This window comes from Symphalangus syndactylus, chromosome 20, assembly GCF_028878055.3.
Source record: "Symphalangus syndactylus isolate Jambi chromosome 20, NHGRI_mSymSyn1-v2.1_pri, whole genome shotgun sequence".
NCBI classification, from domain to species: Eukaryota; Metazoa; Chordata; class Mammalia; order Primates; family Hylobatidae; genus Symphalangus; species Symphalangus syndactylus.
In genome coordinates, this window is record NC_072442.2 from 50,020,293 (window position 1) to 50,039,618 (window position 19,326).

At 47.2% G+C, this 19,326-nt stretch overlaps 1 protein-coding gene across 3 annotated transcripts in view; it reads right to left on the reverse strand.

Annotated features, from left to right (window-relative positions):
* The window catches only part of PECAM1 (platelet and endothelial cell adhesion molecule 1), a 91,876-nt gene extending 74,457 nt beyond the window's left edge, over window positions 1-17,419 (reverse strand). The window contains exons 1-2 of one of the 3 annotated variants that reach the window (XM_063629351.1): window positions 17,321-17,416; window positions 2,156-2,367 (exon numbers count right to left, since the gene is read on the reverse strand). The gene's annotated coding sequence lies outside the window, so the exon portion shown is untranslated. Of the gene's footprint in view, window positions 1-2,155; window positions 2,368-17,320 lie in introns of all 3 variants that reach the window. The other 2 variants (XM_055257197.2, XM_063629353.1) reach the window with 2 other exon arrangements.
* Window positions 17,420-19,326: the final 1,907 nt, after the last annotated feature.

A 19,326-nucleotide genomic window follows, 5' to 3' on the forward strand; every position in this document is an offset into this window, starting at 1 on the left:
TGACATACAATAAGCTGCAAATGTTTAAAGTATACACTTAGAAAAGTGTTGACATGTGTATACCGATGAAACAACCTCTACAATCAAGGAAGTAGACACATCCACCACCCCCAAAAGGTTCCTGTGCCTTTTGTCTCCCTCGCCCTCTGCACCCTCCCCACTGCGAGGATTGATCTGCTTTCTGATTAGTTTGCTTGTTCTGGAACTTTGTAAAGATTCATACAGTATGTACCTTTTATTATTATTATCATTATCTTTGGTGTGTCTTTTTTCTTTTTCTTTCTTTTTTTTTTTTTTTGAGATGGAGTCTCTCTCTGTCGCCCAGGCTGGAGCACAGTGGCACAATCTCGGCTCACTGCAACCTCCACCTCCCAGGTTCAAGCAATTCTCTGCCTTAGCCTCCGGAGTAGCTGGGATTACAGGCACCTGCCACCACGCCCGGCTAATTTTTGTATTTTTAGTAGAGATGGGGTTTCACCATCTTGGCCAGGCTGGTCTTGAACTCCTGACCTCGTGATCCATCTGCCTCAGCCTCCCAAAGTGCTGGGATTACAGGCGTGAGCCACTGCGCCCAGCCTGGTCTATCTTCTTTTGATCAGTGTAATTATTTTGAGATTCCTCCATGTTGTCATGTTGGTGGGTCTATCAATATTTCATTCCTTTTTACTGCTGAGTAGCAGTCCATTGTATGAATACACCACAGTTTATTTATTCACCTATTATTTTTTCTTTCTTTCTTTTTTTTTTAGAGACAAGTTTTTTCTTGTTACCCAGGCTGGTCTTGACCTCCTGGCCTCAAGCCATCCTCCTGCCTGAGCTTCCCCAAACCCTGGGATTACAGGCATGAGCTACTGCACCTAGCCTCTCCATTCATCTACTGATGGACATTTAGGCTGTTTCCAATCTTGCACTGTTACAGATAAAGCTGCTATGAACAAACCTTTGTATGGACATATATTTTTATTTCTCTTTGGTAAATACCTAGGAATGAAGCAGCTGGATTATACGATAGGTGTATGGATGTTTAATATTTTAAGAAACTGTTTTCCCAACTGGTTATGCCATTTTGCATTCCCATCAGCAGTGTGTGAGTCCCAGTTGCTCCACACCCTCACCAACACTTGGCAGGCCTTTAATTTTAGCCATTCTAGTGGGAGGTGTAGTAATATCTTATTATGGTTTCAATATGCATTTTCTTATTGACTAACACTATCGAGCATGTTTTCACATGCTTATTTGTCGTCTATGTATCAGTTAGCGTCTTTTTTTTTTTTTTGATACAGGGTCTTGCTCTATGGCCCAGGCTGGAGTGCAGTGCCGCGATCTCGGCTTGCTGCAAACTCTGCCTCCTGGGTTCAAGCAACTCTCCTGCCTCAGCCTCCCGAGTAGCTGGGGTCACAGGTGTGCACCACCATGCCCAGATAATTTTTGTATTTTTAGTAGAGACGGGGTGTCACCACGTTGGCCAGGCTGGTCTCAAACTCCTGACCATAAGCAATCTGCCCACCTCAACTTCCCAAAGTGCTGAGATTACAGACATGAACCACCGCACCCAGCCAAAATCTTTTTTTTTTTTTTTTTTTTTGAGACAGGGTCTCACTCTGTCTCCTAGGCTGGAGTGCAGTGGCACAATCATGGCTCATAGCAGCCTCAAACTCCTGGGCTCAAGCAATCCTCCCACCTCAGCCTCCCAAGTAGCTGGGACTACAGGTGTGCACCACCACACACAGCTAATTTTTTACTTTTTGTAGAGACAGGGTCTTGCCCAGGCTGGTCTCCAGCTTCTTGTCTCAAAAGATCCTCCAGCCTCAGCCTCCCAAAGTGCTGGGATTATAGGTATGAGCCACTATGCCTGTCCTTGCCTTTTTCAATATAGTAAATTGAATGGGTTTTTATTCGTTTGTGGTCCTCTCCTTTCTCCCCGCTTCTTCCCCTTGACCTTGGTGGATTCCTTGATTGGGTTGGGGCAAAGGTTCCCACACTGCTTTGGCTTCTTGATAACTGATTAAGAGACTGACTCCTACATAACCAAGGGACCCCAGGAATTCCCACCAGGCTTAACAAACTCACCCAGGACCCTGTTTCTCCCATGGTGTTGTTCGCTTCTTCTCAGCCAAGCAGAATTGAAGGAGGACAGACACACAGTCATTCCTACCTGCAGTGCTCCTGCCTTCAAATACCAGGGAAGTAACGCAGATCCGAAACACAGCGACACGTTAACTGCACAAAAAAAGCTGTCTGCTGGAATAAACTTCAGGAAGTGGTTTTTCTCAGCAGCTGGAGGTGCGGTGGGAGGAGGAAGGCAGAGGCAGGTGGGCAACAGACATGTCAGAGGGTTATCAGCACCAGGCACAGCAGGCCAACCACCTATTTCATAACAATGGTGATCGGAAATGAGATTCACCAGCCATTCCATTTCCCCCACCTGTAGCCACAGATCTCATTAGTCTTGGAGAGTTGATGAGCCAGACTCAACAGCCCCCATCCACTGGGTTTGGGACACACCCCAGCCTGGGAGTGAACGTGCACTAACGCATAAATCAGAAGACTGGGGTTCCTGTCTGTTCTCTGCAGTTCAATAGCTTAAATGCTCTGAGGCTCATGTTCCTCACCTATATAATGGGAATAATGTGCCCATCTACCCACTGAATAGGCTTGTTAGGAAGATCAAACAAGAGCTAGCCTTTGAAAGCACATTTAACCAGCAGAGCACAATAAGAACATAGTAACAACAAAAAAATATAAAAAATAGCTGGGTACGGCTCTGCATGCCTGTGGTCCCAACTACTCATGAAGCTGAGGTGGGAGCGACGCTTGAGCCAGGAGTTTGAGGCTGCAGTGAGCCACGATCACGCCACTGTACTCCATCCTGGGCAACAGGGCAAGACTGTGTCTCAAAAAGTAATAATAATTAATTAAAGTTTTTAAAGAAACAATAGTTATGATTGAACAATAATAACGACAGTTGTTGGTCTGGTTTGGCTGGGCCTGCCACATCTGAATCGCTGCTCTGGAACTCAGCTGACTTAGTGAACCCAAGCGGCAGCACCCAGTGCCTTTTCTTCCACACCCACCATGTGCTGCCCTCACCACCCCAGTCTGGCCTCTCACAAAGGTGGGCAGCTGGGCAAAAGGGAGGCAGGCAGGGACATTGTGGAGGAGTCTGTGCTATTCCATCCCCTGCAGGAGGCCCCCTCCAGTTACAAGGGACATGGTTGTTTTGTTTTTGGGGTTTTTTTGAGACAGGTTCTTGTTCTGTTGCACATGCTGGAGCGCAGAGGTGTGATCACAGCTCACTGCAACCTCTACCTCCCAGGTTCAAGCCATCCTCCCACCTCAGCCTCTTGAGTAGCTGGGACTATAGGCATGCACCACCACATCCGGCTAATTTTGGTAATTTTTGTAGGGATGGGTCTCGCCACATTGCCCAGGCTGGTCTCCAACTCCTGAGCTCAAGCGATTTGCACGCCTTGGCCTCCCAAAGTGCTGGGATTATAGGCATGAGCCACCACACCTGGCTGACATGGTTGTATTATGACTCACAACCATAGGCATTTTTGCCTTTGTAGACCTCTTCCTCCATAAAAAAAAAATTATATTTTGAAACTGTACTGGTATAAATAAGAATATATTCATATTATATATTTAAAAATTTCTTTTACCTAGACAGTATTTTTATTCTTCTGATGACTGTACCTTCTAGACCTAATGAAGAAGGGCCTGACAACAGATCAGGCACACAACAGCCCAAGGGGTTAAGGGACCTACTGTCTTCCACCCTGAGTGGCCTGGCCGCTGACCTGGGAAGAGGACCACCATGTCCCAGGCACTGAAGCCAAAACAGGTATTTGTGCATTCTGTTTTCAAAACCACAAAAGCACAAGCAACAAAATAACAAAAATAGATAAATTGGACTTTATTAAAATTAAAAATGTTTTTATTGCAAAGGATAGCATTAGGAAAGTGAAAGGTAATTCACAGAATGGGAGAAAATATTTGGAAATCATATATCTGATAAGGGTCTAGGATCTTGAATATATAAAGAACTATTACAACTCAACGACAAAAACACAACCATTTTATAGAACTGGCAAAGGGGCCAGGCGTGGTGGCTCACGCCTGTAATCCCAGCACTTGGGGAGCCTGAGGCAGGAGGATCACTTAAGGTCAGGAGTTCCAAGACCAGCCCGGCCAATACGGTGAAACCCCATCTCAGCTAAAAATACAAAAAATTAGCTGGGCGGTGGCACACGCCTGTAATCCCAGATACTCAGGAGCTCAGGAGGCTGAGGCAGGAGAATCGCTTGTTCCCAGGAGGCAGAGGTTGCAGTGAGCCGAGATTGCGTCACTGCACTCTAGCCTGGGCAATAGAGTGAATGAGACTCCATCTTAAAAAAAAAAAAAAAAGGATTTGAGCAGATTATTTCCCCTAAGAAGATAAAAAAAAAAATGACCCCAAGCACATGAAAAGATGCTCAACATCATTAGTCATTAGGGAATTGCAAATCAAAACTACAATGAGATACCACTTCATACCCACTAGGATAACTATAACCAAAAGGACAGACAATAAGTATTGACGAGGATGTAGAGAAACAGGAATGCCCATATGCTACTATGGCACTGTAAAATGATACAGCCACTTTGAAAATAGTTGGCAGGTCCCCAAAATTAAAAATAGAGTTACCATGTGATCCAGCAGCAATTCAACTCTTGGGGCTATAGTCAAGAGAGCTGCAAACACGTCCACACAAAAACATGTACACAAATGTTTATAGGGTCGGGCGCAGTGGCTTACGCCTGTAATCCCAGCACTTTGGGAGGCTGAGGCGGGTGGATCACGAGTCGGGAGATCGAGGTCATCCTGGCTAACACGGTGAAATCCCGTCTCTACTAAAAATACAAAAAATTAGCCGGGCGTGGTGGCGGGCACCTGTAGTCCCAGCTACTTGGAGAGGCTGAGGCAGGAGAATGGCGTGAACCCGGGAGGCGGAGCTTGCAGTGAGCCGAGATTGCGCCACTGCACTCCAGCCTGGGGCAACAGAGCGAGACTCCGTCTCAAAAAAAAAAAAAAAAACCAAATGTTTATAGAAGCAGTATTCACAATCACCAAAATGTAGAAACAACACAAACATTCATCAACTGATGAATGAGTAAACAAAATGTGTTATAGCCATATAATGGAATATTATTTGGCAATAAAAAGAATAGAGTACTGGGCAGGGCATGGTGGCTTAGGCCGGTAATCCCAGCACTTTGGGAGCCTGAGGCTGGAGAATTGCTTAAAGCCAGGAGTTTGAGACTAGCCTGGGCAACATAGCCAGACCCTGGCTCTACCAAAAACAAATTTTTTTTTTTTCATCTCCCACCAACCTCCCTCAAAAAAATTTTAAAAATCAGCCTGGTGTGGTGGTGTGCCCTGTAGTCCCAGCTACTCTGGAGGCTGAGATGGGAGGCTTGTTTGAGCTCAGGACTTTGAGGCTACAGTGAGCTAGGATTGCACCACTGCACTCTGGCCCAAGTCATAATGTGAGACTCTGTCTCTAAACAACAACAACAAAAGGAATGAAATACTGATACATGCTACACTATAGATGAACTTTAAAGATGTGCTAAATGGAAGAAGCTACACATGAAAGGCCACATATTATATAATTCCATTTCTATGTGATGTCCAGAATAGGCAAATCCATGGAGATGGAAAGTAGTTTGGTTGGCTAGGGCTGGGGGATTAGGCAAGATAGCTAAAGAATACAGGTTTCTTTTTGGGATAATGAAAATGTTCTAAAATTGATTGGGGTGATGGTTGCACAACTCTGAATATATGAAACACCATTGAATTGCACGCTTTAAATAGGTAAATGGTATGGCATGTGAACTATATCTCAATGAAGCTGTTATTTAAAAAATCTTAGAGGGTATGTTTTCATTTCCTGTGGCTACAGTGACAAATACCCACACATTTCCTGGCTTAAAACAACAGAAACTTACTCTTTCCCCATTCTGGATCTAGAGTAAGTATGAATGGACCAAAATCAAGCTGCCAGCAGGGCTACACTCCCAGCAGAGGCTCTATGGGAGGAGAATCTGTTCCTAGCCTCGTACAGGAGCAGATTGGTGGCTGCTGGCATTCCTTGGTCTGTGGGTGCATCACTCCAGTCTTCAAGGCCAGCATCTTCAAATCTCTGCTCAATCTTCACATCACCTCTCTTCTGTGTGTCTAATCTCCCTTATTTATTTATTTATTTATTTGAGATGGGGTCTCACCCTGTTTCCAAGGCTGGAGTGCAGTGGTTCAATCACGACTCACTGCAGCCTTGACCACAGCAATTCTCTCACCTCAGCCTCCTGAGTAGCTGGGACCACAGGCACGCACCACCATGCCTAGATAATTTTTTAATTATTTGTAAAGATGAGGTCTTGCTATGTTTCCCAGGTTGGTCTTGAACTTTTGAGCTCAAGGGATCCTCCTGCCTGGGCTTCCCAAAGTGCTGGGATTATAGGCGTAAACCAGTGTGCCCCGCCTCCCTCTGCCTCTCTGGTAAAGTCACTTGTGATTGCATTTGGAGCCCATCCAGATAATCTCCCCCTCTCAAAACTGTTAACTTAATCACATCTGCAAATCCCATTTTCCCACGTGTTACAAACTGAATGTTTGCGTCCCCGTGACAATTCACATGTTGGAACCTAATCCCCAATGTGATAGTATTTGGAGGTGGAGCCTTTGGAGGTGATTATATCATGAGGGTGGAGCCCTCATGAATGGGACTGGTGCCCTTATGAAAGGGACCATAAAGAAATCCCTAGGCCAGGTGTGGTGGCTCATGCCTGTAATCCCAGCACTTTGGGTGGCCAAGGCTGGCAGATCGACTTGAGGCCACGAGTTTGAGACCAGCCTGGCCAACGTGGCAAAATCCTATCTCTACTAAAAATACAAAAATTAGCTGGCATGGTGGCGCACCTGTAGCCTCGGTTACTTGGGAGGCTGAGGCACGAGAATCACTTGAACCCGGGAGGCAGAGGTTGTGGTCAGCCGAGATCGCGCCACTGCACTCCAGCCTGGGTGACGGGGCAAGACTCCTTCTCAAAACAGAAAAGAAAAAAAAAGCAAGAAAAGAATTCCCTAGTCCTTTCCATCATGTGAGGACACAGTAGAGAGACAGCCATCTATAAATGAGGAAGTAGGCCTCACCAGACACCAGACGCTGGAGCTGCTGGAGCTTTGATGCTGGACTTCCCAAACTCCAGAACTGAGAGAAACACATTTTTGTTTTTTGTTTTTTGTTTTTTTTGAGATGGAGTCTCATTCTTGTCGCCCAGGCTGGAGTGCAATGGCACAATTTCAGCTCACTGAAACCTCCGCCTCCCGGGTTCAAGCGATTCTCCTGCCTCAGCCGGCTGAGTAACTGGGATTACAGGCATGAGCCACCATGCCTGGCTAATTTTGTAATTTTAGTAGAGATGGGGTTTCTCCATGTTGGTCAGGCTGATCGCAAACTCCCGACCTCAGGTGATCCACCCGCCTCAGCCTCCCAAAGTGCTGGGATTACAGGCGTGAGCCACCGCGCCCGGCCCATTTTTGTTGTTTCTAAGGCACCCAGTCCAAACAAACTAAGACACCATACAGGGCAACGTTCACAGCTTCCAGGGGTCAGGGCCTGACATCCTTGGGGGCCATCAGCAGCCTACCACAGGGGTATCATGACCCATATTACAGATGGGGAGCTGAGGGCCAGAAGGTGAAACATCAACCAAGTTCCTAGCACCACATCTGCCTGCCTGTGTCTGCCTGGCTTGCTACAAGGCTTCTATGACTGACCTTTTACAGCACCTTTCTGGGCAGAAGGCTCAGACCCAGTTCCTGACCTGACACACACGAGTCATGAGACCAGAGCCAGCTTCATGGATGTGTGACCCGTGCTGTCACAGGGGCCCTGTGCTCAGAAGCTGCCATGCTTGGTTTGAGGCCTTGCTGTTGCCACCTTGAAATTCTCGATAATTTTGAATTTTCATTTGCACTAGACCCACAAATTATGTAACTGGTCCTACATGTTACACCGAGCAAGAAAAGGGAGAGTTGAGATGAGGTGCGTAGAAGCTGCCCTGCCCACGGCCTCCCCTCAGACCTGAACAGTACCTGACACCCCGATCCTGCACAGCCCAAATAATTGCATTGTTTTTATATGAAGGAAGAACTAGACTTTTTTCTACTTTTGGTGGAAATTATAGGGAGGTATATTTCAGCCAGAACTGTGCAACACAGCAGGTAAGGAAAGTTTTGCAAATATTTTAAAAGGCCAGATGAGACCGGGCATGGTGGCTCACGTCTGTAATCCCAGCACTTTGGGAGGCCAAAGCGGGTGGATCACTTGAGGTCAGGAGTCTGAGACCAACTTGGCCAACATGGTGAAACCCCGTCTATACTAAAAATACAAAAATTAGCCAGTCGTGGTGGTATGCGCCTGTAGTCCCAGCTACTCAGAGGGCTGAGGCAAGAGAATCGAATAAGCCTGGGAGGCGGCAGTTGCAGTGAGCCGAGATTGCACCACTGCACTCCAGCCTGGGCCACAGAGTGAGACTCTGTCAAAAAAAGAAAAAAAAAAAAGACAGCTGAGAGACAGGGAGGTGATTCCTAAAGCTGCGGAGTCTCCTCTGGGCCCACCTGAGGCAAACTCAGCCTCCACCAAGAGGCAAGTTTTGTGTCAGTTCCCAAGAACTCCAGAAGCCATGTGGGCCACTCCTTCTTCCTCTAGGGGGAAATCGTAGCTGTCAAATGTCTCTTCATCTTATTAATAAAGCTAACAAGGGGCCAAGTATTTGTCAAAACCAATGCCAGGGGTCAGAGCAGTGTCCCACTGATTGCTACAGCTGAAGACAAAGGAAAAGGAAGGAAGACTGTCATCGTCAAAGTGGTTGCCATTGCAAAGGTGGCTAGGTGGCCTCTGTCACTGTGGGCTGGGATCATAGCTCTGGCCTGATGCTAAAAAGGACCATGAAACTGTTCATGGAGTGCACAAATGACTGCCCAGACAACATAAAAAAACAGCATCTGGCCAGGTATGGTGGCTCACACCTGTAATCCCAACACTTTGGGAGGCTGAGGCGGCCGGATAACTTGAGATCAGGAGTTCGAGACCAGCCTGACCAACATGGTGAAACCCCATGTCTACTAAAAATACAAAAATTAGCCGTGCATGGTGGCACAAGCCTGTAGTCGCAGCTATTCAGGAGGCTGAATCACTTGAACCCAGGAGGTGGAGGTTGCAGTGAGCCAAGATTGCACCACTGCACTCCAGCCTGGGTGACAGAGGGAGACTCCGTCTCAAAAAAAAAAAAAAAAAAGTGTCTGTGTCCCCACTGTGGAAACCTAAGCAGATTGGCTGGACAAACTTTAGAATGACAGAGACCCCAAAAACAAAAAGAAAAGCAAAATGCAGCCTAGTCTGTATCCCCAGGGGTGGTGGGGTCATCTGGGGACAACAGAAGGATGAAGGCCCAGGATGAGGCAGAAAGGAGCTGATCTAGGGGTGAAGGAAACAGGGCAAGACTGACTGGTTGACTTTGGGAGGGGTGGCAGGGACATTGGGGCCACTACCAGGACTCTGAGGGAGACACAAGTTTTTCGTGGGTTTTTCTCTGTGCAGTGTGGTGTAAGTCTGCCCTCACATCTCCCTTCCAGCAACCTTCAAGCAACCTCTAGTAGAGATTTGAAGTGGGGTTTCTTTCTTTTCTTTTTCCTTTTTTTTTTTTTTTGAGATAGGGTCTGGATCTGTCGCCCAGGCTGGAGTGCAGTGGCACAATCTTGGCTCACTGCAACCTCCACCTCCCAGGTTTAGGCGATTCTCGTGCCTCAGCCTCCCGAGTAGCTGAGATTACAGGCATACGCCACCATGCCCAGCTAATTTTTTGTATTTTTAGTAGAGATGGGGTTTTGCCATGTTGACCAGGCTGGTCTCGAACTCCTGACCTCAAGTGATCCGCCCACCTTGGCCTCCCAAAGTGCTGGGATTACAGGCCTGAGCCACTGGCCCCGGCCTTAGAGTGGGGTTTCTGTTCTCATTTGACTGTGTCATGGTTCTGAGACGAGTCCTCAGGTGAGAAAGCAATGGGCCCGGCTTCCTTGGGCTCCTCAGCCATGGCCCTCCCAGACCCCACCATGCCTGGAGGACCCAGCATGGGCCACAGACATGCACCTTCATTCTCACAAGTTCACCCGAGAGGAGGAGGGAGGAAAAGCCAAGGACACCCAAAAGGCAGATTAGAGAAAGAAGTCGCCCTGTGTCCACAAAGAGCTCCCCTCCCCTGGCCCTGTGCCCTTCACTCTCTATTGGTCAAGGTTTTGCTGGACTGTTTCCAGTGTTTGAGCCTGAATCCACCACGCTGGGGCTCCCTGGCGCACTAATCCGGTGTTCAAAGAAGGGAAGGGCTGTGTGGCCCTGAACCTGTGCCTACATAGCAGAAAGAATTCCAGCCTTTCCTTATCAGACATAAAGTGGATCTACAAAGGGTCACATTAGAGAGTTTTCCTTTTTAAATGACTCTACTAATGTTCTGAGGTAGGCGGCGGGACTTGACTCCAAAGGTAGGGCTTGGACACTGGACCAAATTGAAGACTAGCTAAACAGGGACTGAGAGAAAGCAGCTTTCCATAAGACACACCCACCAGTGTGCCATGTCAGTTTACTATTGCCATGACAACACTGGGAGTTACCACCCCTTTCCATGGCAATGACCTGATGACCCAGAAGTTACCACCCTTTTCCTGGAAATTTCTGTATAGTTTGGCCCTTAATTTGCATATAACTAGATGGGCACACATATGATGCAGAACTGCCCTGAGCTGGTGCTCTGGGCACACTGCCTACAGGGTAGCCCTGCTCCACAAGGAGCAGTCCGTCTGCTGCTGCTGTGCACTACCACTTCAATAAAAGTTGCTGTCTAACACCACCGGCTCCCCTAGCTTGCACTTGAATTCTTTCCTGGGCAAAGCCAAGAACCCTGCCAGGCTAAGCCCCAATTCTGGAGTTCACCTGCCCCGCATCAGTTCCACGTAGCACAGTTTCATTAGTTTGGCCTTGAGGGGCCAAGATCAATCCTGCTTTGCACCACCCACCATGAAAGGGAGCAGGAGCTGGCGGGGTGCAGTGGCTCATAACTGTAATCCCAGCACTTTGGGAGGCCAACGCGGGAGGATCACCTGAGGTCAGGAGTTTGAGACCAGCTTGGTCCAACATGGTGAAACGCCATCTCTACTAAAATTACAAAAATTAGCCAGGCATGGTGGCAGGCACCTGTAATCCCAGCTACTAGGGAGGCTGAGGCAGGAGAATCACTTGAACCTGGGAGGCAGAGGTTGCAGTGAGACAAGATCACACCACTACACTCCAGCCTGGGTGACAGAGCGAGACTCCATCTCAAAAAAAAAAAAAGAAGAAGAAGAAAAGAAAAAAGAAAGGGAGGAGGAGCTGCCGTGGAAGAGGTTTGTGGACTTCTGAACTCATGCAAGCCAAGTCTACCAAGCCTCAGCTCACCAGCCTGTAGATTGCTCCTCATAAGGCCACTGTGGGCCTCAATATCATAAAATTCTATAGGGATATGGGTAACATTAAGTATTGTCCTTTGACCTCATATCAAATGAACAAGCATCAGGAAAAATTGTGAAAAGGTTTGAAATAGGCCTAAAAGATTCCTGGGTGTCTTCAACAAAAAGTAGAGGCAATCTAGCGCATTCTTCCAGCTTATCTGACTCTATGAGGTATCTGTGTCTTTCATTGTCTTTGAGATATTTTATAATTTTCCAGATTGTCCGGAGAAATGCAAATTGTGTCCAGTGGGGATGATGCAGTTCATAATTCCCCTAATGATATTGAGCAATTGTGCATCTTTTGTTTTGAGGCGAAGTTTCACTCTTGTTGTCCAGGCTGGAGTGCAATGGCACGATCTCGGCTCACTGCAACCTCCGCCTCCTGGGTTCAAGTGATTCTCATGCCTCAGCCTCCGGAGTAGCTGGGAGTACAGGCATGCGCCACCATGCCCGGCTAATTTGTATTTTTTGGTAGAGACGGGGTTTCTCCATGTTGGTCAGGCTGGTCTCAAACTCCTGACCTCAGGTGATCCACCTGCCTCAGCCTCCGAAAGTGCTGGGATTACAGCCGTAAGCCACTGCACCCGGCCAATTTTACATCTTTTAAGCCAATTCATTTTCGCATCCCTGATGGTAGATATCTGTGTATCTAATGATCAATTGGTCAATCAATCTGATCATTTATACATATCCCCTTTGAATCTCCTTTGAGTAAGTTACAGCATTTCACTGGTTCACTCATTAATTGATAAGTTAAATAAAATATTTGACACATGTTCATTTTATATTTGTGTGACAGTTATGATTTTACTCCTAAAAATTTTAAGACTCCACTATGGAGCTTTTATTTAAATAATAATAACTAATATTTATTGAGTGCTTACATACTTCTCACGTTTCCTTTAATCCTATGAGTCAGTTACTGTTATTACCCTCCTTTTACAAGAGAGAAACAAGACTCTCAGAGAGGTTAGTACTCTTGTCCACGATCCTGCAGCTGAAGTGGTGATGCTGGCTGCCTGCCTTCAGCCCTGAGCCCTAATTCCTCACACAGGGCCTCTAGAAGAAAAACATTTCAGGGCCCGGTGCAGTGGCTCACACCTGTAATCCTAGCACTTTGAGAGGCCAAGGCAGGTGGATCGCCTGAGGTCAGGAGTTTGAGACTAGCCTGGCTAACATGATGAAACCCCATCTCTACTAAAAATACAAAAAATTAGCTGAGCATGGTGGTGCATGCCTGTAATCCCAGCTACTCGGGAGGCTGAAGCAGGAGATTGAACCTGGGAGGCAGAGGTGAACCGAGATCACACTATTGCACACAAGCCTGGGTGACAGAGTAAGACTCTGTCTCAAAAAAAAAAAAAAGAAAGAAAAACATATCAGGACTTCTTGAAATGTTCCACAATAGAAAAATCTTTGGTCTAGAACAAAGGTGGAAGGGATCAAAGTCTGAAACAATTGAAATACACTGAATGTAACATATGTATTCACCAAGGTTATTCAAGGATGTAATCCTTCACCTTGTTCTATACAACTGTCTCCATGTTTCCTGTTTCTTTACAGCTTCATTACCTGATTAAACACAATTAAAATAAATAGATACATAAAAATCAAAAAGGCAGCCAAGTTGGGGTATGAGAATATGCACAGGAAATGGTGCTTCTAGACAGAAATGAGATTCATGTGATTTAGGACCATGTCAGGAGCCTGTGTAAACATTCGTAATACTCAGAATGTGAGAACACATCTGGGCTTGTGGATGGATACCTCCCAAATGTCAAGGACTTGCTTTAATTAGAGCTTTTAAAAAATGGACCAGTTGCAGCCAGCACTATGGCTCGTGACTGTAATCCCAGCATTTTGGGCAGCTGATGTGGGAGGATCACTTGAGCCCAGGAGTTCGAGACCCTCCTGGACAACATAGTGAGACCCCCATCTCTACATAAATTTTGTTTTTTAATTAGCCAGGCATGGGGGTACATGCCTGTGGTCCCAGCTACTTGGGAGGCTGAGGTGGGAGGATTGCTTGAGTCAGGAGATGGATGTTACTGTGAGCCATGATTGGGCCATGGCACTCCATCCTGAGTGACAGAGTGAGACCCTGTCTCAAAAACAAAACAAACAAATAAACAAAAACCAGAAAACTTGGTTGTGATGGTATACTGTAGTTTTGCAAAATGTTACCATTAGGGGAAACTGGTACATATCTCTGTATTATTTACTGCAAATGCATGCAAATGTACCATTATCCCAATAAAAATATTTCTATTTAAAAAATAGGGCTGGATGCAATGGCTCACACCTGTAATCCCAGCACTTTGGGAGGTCGAGGCAAGAGGATCACTTGAGTTCAGGAGTTGGAGACCAGCCTTGCCAAAATGGTGAAACCCTGTCTCTACTAAAAATGCAAAACTTAGCCAGGCGTGGTGGCACATGCCTGTGGTCCCAGCTACTCAGGAGGCTGAGGCAGGAGAATTCACTTGAACCCGGGAGGTGGAGGTTGCAGTGAGCCGAGATCGCGCCACTGCACTCCAGCCCGGGCGATAGAGCGAGACTCAGTCTCAAAAAAACAAAACAAAACAAAACAAAACAAAACAAAAAAACTTGAATTTTCACATTGCTCTTTCGAATGTGGAAGGAACTTGGAAATTTTCTCCGAGGGTGAGAGGGAGCAAATATGCTCCCAACAAGGGGAAATTCTAAACGGAAAACAAACAGGAAAATTTTGCACCTAGAAAAGATCTTGTATATTCAGGGAGGTAAAGGGGATTTCTGCAAATTATTGTGAGATGCATTGACAAGCCTCAGCTCCTAAACGAAATGTTTTCCTCCCAGGTCGTTTGAAGGCCGGTTTCCCCAGAAAACTACTCTTAGATGAACCTCTCTAAGAGAGAGATGAGCAAGTAGGAGGTGCTCTTAGCTCCCTCTCTCCCATCCCCCATAGGATGAGGCCTACAGAGGAATCCCTTAGGTCAACTTACAGAGAAGGACCCTGAGGCCTTGAGGTTGGCCATGTCTTGTCTGTGTGGCCAGCAAGGGGACTGCTGGGCCTGGCAGTGTCTCAGGACTTCCTGGCCAGGGAGCTTCGTTTGTTGTCTCTGGAATCCCCCCTTGCCCTGTGTCCTTGAGTCTAGGACCTGGCACAGGTATATGTGATGCCATGCCCAGGGTGCTCTAATCCAGGCACTGGACTCTAAGGAATGGTTACTGAGGGCCAGACCCAGTCTGGCAGAGCCAGCTCTCACCAGGCCTGTGCAGTGGGTGAGCATATGTGATGGGAGGACATATGCAGTGGGTGGGCATATGTAGTGAGTTGGTATATGCAGTGGATGGGCATATGCAGTGAGTGGGTATATGCAATGGATAGGCATATGCAGGGAGTGGGCATATGCAGTGAGTGGGCATATGCAGTGGATGGGCATATGCAGTGAGTGGGCATATGCAGTGGATGGGCATATGCAGTGAGTGGGTATATGCAGTGGGTGGGCATATGCAGTGGATGGGTATATGCAGTGGATAGGCATGTGTAATGGGCAGGCATGTGCGATGGGTGGGCATATGCAGGGGTTGGGCATATGCAGGGGTTGGGTATATGCAGTGGATAGGCACATGCACTGGGTGGGAATGTCATGGGTGGGCATATGTCATGGGTGGGCACATGCAATGGATAGGCATATGTCATGGGTGGGCATATGCGGTGAGTGGGTATATGCAGTGGGTGGGCATGTGCAGTGGGTGGGCATATGCAGTGGGTGGGTATATGCAGTGGGTGGGCATATGCAATGGGTGGGCATATGTGATGGGTGGGCATATGCAGTGAGTGGGTATATGCAGTGGGTAGGTATATGCAGTGAGTGGGCAAATGCAGTGGGTGGGCGCATGTCATGGGTGGGCATATGCAGGGCTGGGCACCTACAGCAAGTGGGTTGTCACGGGAGACTTTGCCCACACTAAGAGACTCTGAGTTTCAGTTTTCCGCCTCCTAACCTGATGCTACTTGCTACTGCCTGTAAATCCATTTTTAACCCCCAGCTAGGGAAGCTGAAGTAAGAGGAACAGTAGGGCCACCAGCTCAGCCCGGTGACTGCATTGTTCTCCCCTGACATTGTTCTTAGGCCGACTCTGCTTACCCAGAAGGCCCCCGTGACCCCTGGGGAATTTGATGAGATTGTTTTTCCCAAGACTGGGATCTTCAGGTGTGAGCTGCAGTTCTTGGGCCACGTAGGTTACTGTGGCATTTCTGCGGCAGGAAAGAGGAAGGAACTTCTGATCTGTGCGGCAACGGCATCAACAATGTGCACCCCCACCAGCCGGCAGCGCGAAGAGGAAAGGAGCTCAGTTTCCATAGTGATAAATCACCAGGAAGGGAGCCCGGAGGGAGCAGTAAGACTTCTCCCTTCCCCTGGCTCCCTGCAAACGCATTCCCAACGCCAGAGTCAGTTAGCCGCCTGGCGCCTCTCCACACTGAGCCCGCAGAACCGCAGGTAGAGGAGGACAGAAGGGACTCTGCCAGATGGAAAACAAATTCCCAGCTCCTCTTCAATGTGTCAGTAAGGCATGGGTGCCCGAGCGGATGCGTAAGGGCCCAGGGCTGTGCCACACCTGGGTGGCCACCACATGTGAAGCTCTCGAGGCCTGCCACCTACATTATTCCATTCCATTCTCTTATATTACGCCCTACACACGACTGTGTTCTATTAAATGAGCCCACAGCACAGGTGCTATTAGCCCTTTTATCACAGAAGAACAAACAGGCCTTGCGAGGGAGAGAGATGCACCACAGACAATTCACCAAGTTAACAACAGCTCCTGAAGGTCTCAAGGCTCTCTTTTGAGATTCTTTCTCTTGCCAAAATCAGACTATTTTCCCCAAAGAAAACATTTGAGTTTTTTTGAAATGCTCTGGGAAGGCACTTATCCCAAACCTCATCAGCCACTCTTTATGCAGGCCACGGTCTCTTGCCTGTAACCCTTGCACGTGCTGTTCCTTCTGCTTGAAATGCTGTTCCCTGCTTCCTTGGTCAGCTAACTCTTCAGGGGACTTGTCTCATCCCTTCTTCCCAGTAGCTCAGATGCCTTGCTTTCTGGGCTCCCACAGAACTTACACCATACTGTGAAGCAGCACATAGTAATAGTAGGAGAAAAGGCTCTTCTAGGCCCAGACTAGCAGTGTGACCTCAGGGGATTTGCTTAACCTCTCTGAGCCTTGATTTCTTCATAGGCAAGATGGAGAGAACACGAGCATCTGACTCACAGTGTGTCTGTGAGGACTGGACATTAACATATGTAAAGCGCTTAGAAAATGCTTGCCTGTGGTTAATGCTCTAGAAACATTAGTCACTAAAGAATTAAGTTCTTAAAGCAAGAGCCATTCTTCATGGATATCTCTAGATCTAGAGGCTTAGGCCCAACTGGGTGTGGAGCAAACGTCACTCTGGATTCGTGGGAGACTATTTTCCAGCTACCGTTTAGGCAACAGGCACGGTGCTAGGCACCTTGATTCATAATATTTAATTTAGTTAAGTCATTCCAGGACTGGTCCCAGGCAGCCAAGGACCAGCATTTTGTCAGTGTAGCCTGCAGCATTCTTGAATGGCCCCTCTGATCACCTGATATCCCCTCCAGACTTCCTGCCTTGCCCAGGCCTGAAAAGAGTCCCCACACTCCTCAGCCTTGCCACAACAGGGGTTACCCATGTGGTCTGTAAACACCAAGAGATTTAAATAATGGACATACCTGCATCCCAGGGGCCACTCAGACGGCAAAAGACAAACCCCACCTTGGGCAGCCACTCTCCTCCGTGGTTTCGCTTGAAAAAATGAAACGAAACTCTTCATGCAAATACTCGGGTGCTAAACAGTTATGTAACAGCCAAGTTTCTCCACTTAAAAATACAGTCTTCTCCAAATCTATAGAGACAGGATGCCGACCAGAGGTTGCCTGGGACTTGGAGAGGGATCGGAGGATGATCGCCATTGGGCAAGAGGGAACTTTTGGGGGTGAAGAAAATGTGCTCAACTGGATTGTGGTGATGCTTGTACAACTCTGTCTTCACAAATTGTAGGGTTCCCGAATTTAGTCAATAAAAATACAGGATGCCCATTTAAATTTCAGATAAGCAACAAATACTATTTTTAATATAAGTATGTCTCAGATGGGACATCCTTGCATATTGCATGGGATATACTTACACTAAGAAAGCATTTGCTGGGCCGGGCGCAGTGGCTCATGCCTGTAATCCCAGGACTTTGGGAGGCTGAGGCGGGTGGATCACCTGAGGTCAGGAGTTCAAGACCAGCCTGCCCAACATGGAGAAACCCCGTCTCTACTAAAAATACAAAATTAGCTGGGCGTGGTGGCACATGCCTGCAATCCCAGCTACTCGGGAGGCTGAGGCACAAGAATCATTTGAACCCGGGAGGCGGAGGTTGCAGTGGGCCGAGATCGTGCCATTGCACTCCAGCCTGGGCAACAAGAGCGAAACTCCATCTAAAAAAAAAAAAAAATGAAAAAAGAAAAGAAAAGAAAAGAAAATATTTGCTGTTTACTGGCGTGATCTTGGCTCACTGCAGCCTCTGCCTCCCTGGTTCAAGCAATTCTCCTGCCTCAGTCTCCCAAGTAGTTGGAATTACAGGTGCACGATTTCGGCTCACTGCAGCCTCCACCTCCCTGGTTCAAGCGATTCTCCTGCCTCAGTCTCCCAAGTAGTTGGAATTACAGGTATGCAACACAACACCCAGCTAATTTTTGTATTTTTAGTAGGGGCCAGGGTTTCACCACTTTGGCCAGGCTGGTCTCAAACTCCTGACCTCAAGTGATCTGCCTGCCTAGGCCTCCCAAAGTGCTGGGATTACAGGCGTGAGTCACTGCGCCCAGCAGGGATGGAGTTTTATCAACCTAGCAAGGTTGTCCCTTATCTACTGAGGACTTTAATTAATCAAATATACATATAAATATAAATAGAAAAATCATTGACTACTTAGTCGATGCTATTTTGGATAAAATATTCCCAATAATGAGATTTATAAAATACAAAAAATGAAGGGGCCAGGAGTGGTGGCTCATGCCTATAATCACAACACTTTGGGAGGCAGAGGCAGGAGGATCACATGAGCCCAGGAGTTTGAGACCAGCCTGGGCAGCATAGTGAGACTCCATCACTAAAGCAAACAGACAAACAAAACAAAACAAAACAAAACAAAACAATCAGCTGGGCTTGGTGGTGCATGCCTGTAGTCCCAGCTATTAGGGAGGCTGAGTTGGGAGGATGAGGCCCCGGATTTCAAGGCTGTAGCAAGCCATGGTTGTGCCACTGTACTCTAGCCTGGGCGACAGAGCGAGACCCTACATCATAAAAATAATGGAGGGGTTGTTGATGGTGAAAAGGTAGGACTGCCAGCCTGCTCAGAATTATGGAACATTTTAAAGTAGCCAAAAACATTTTTCTCTGTGATAATCAAGGTATCGGGGTGAATTTCTGCAGGACTAAAAGAAACAACATGCATTTGATGGTATTTTTCATCTAAGGACTAAATTCTTTTAACGAGCACCTCATTTGGTTTACCCTCTATAGGCTTGAAATAGTAGGGTATTTCTGAAGGGAACTTCAACTTTCTTGTTTGTTTGTTTGTTTGTCTGTTTGTTTGTTTGTTTGAGACAGGGTCTTGCTCTGTAGCCCAGGCTGGAGTGCAGTCGTGTGATCTCGGCTCACTGTACTCACTGTAACCTTCATCTCCCAGGCT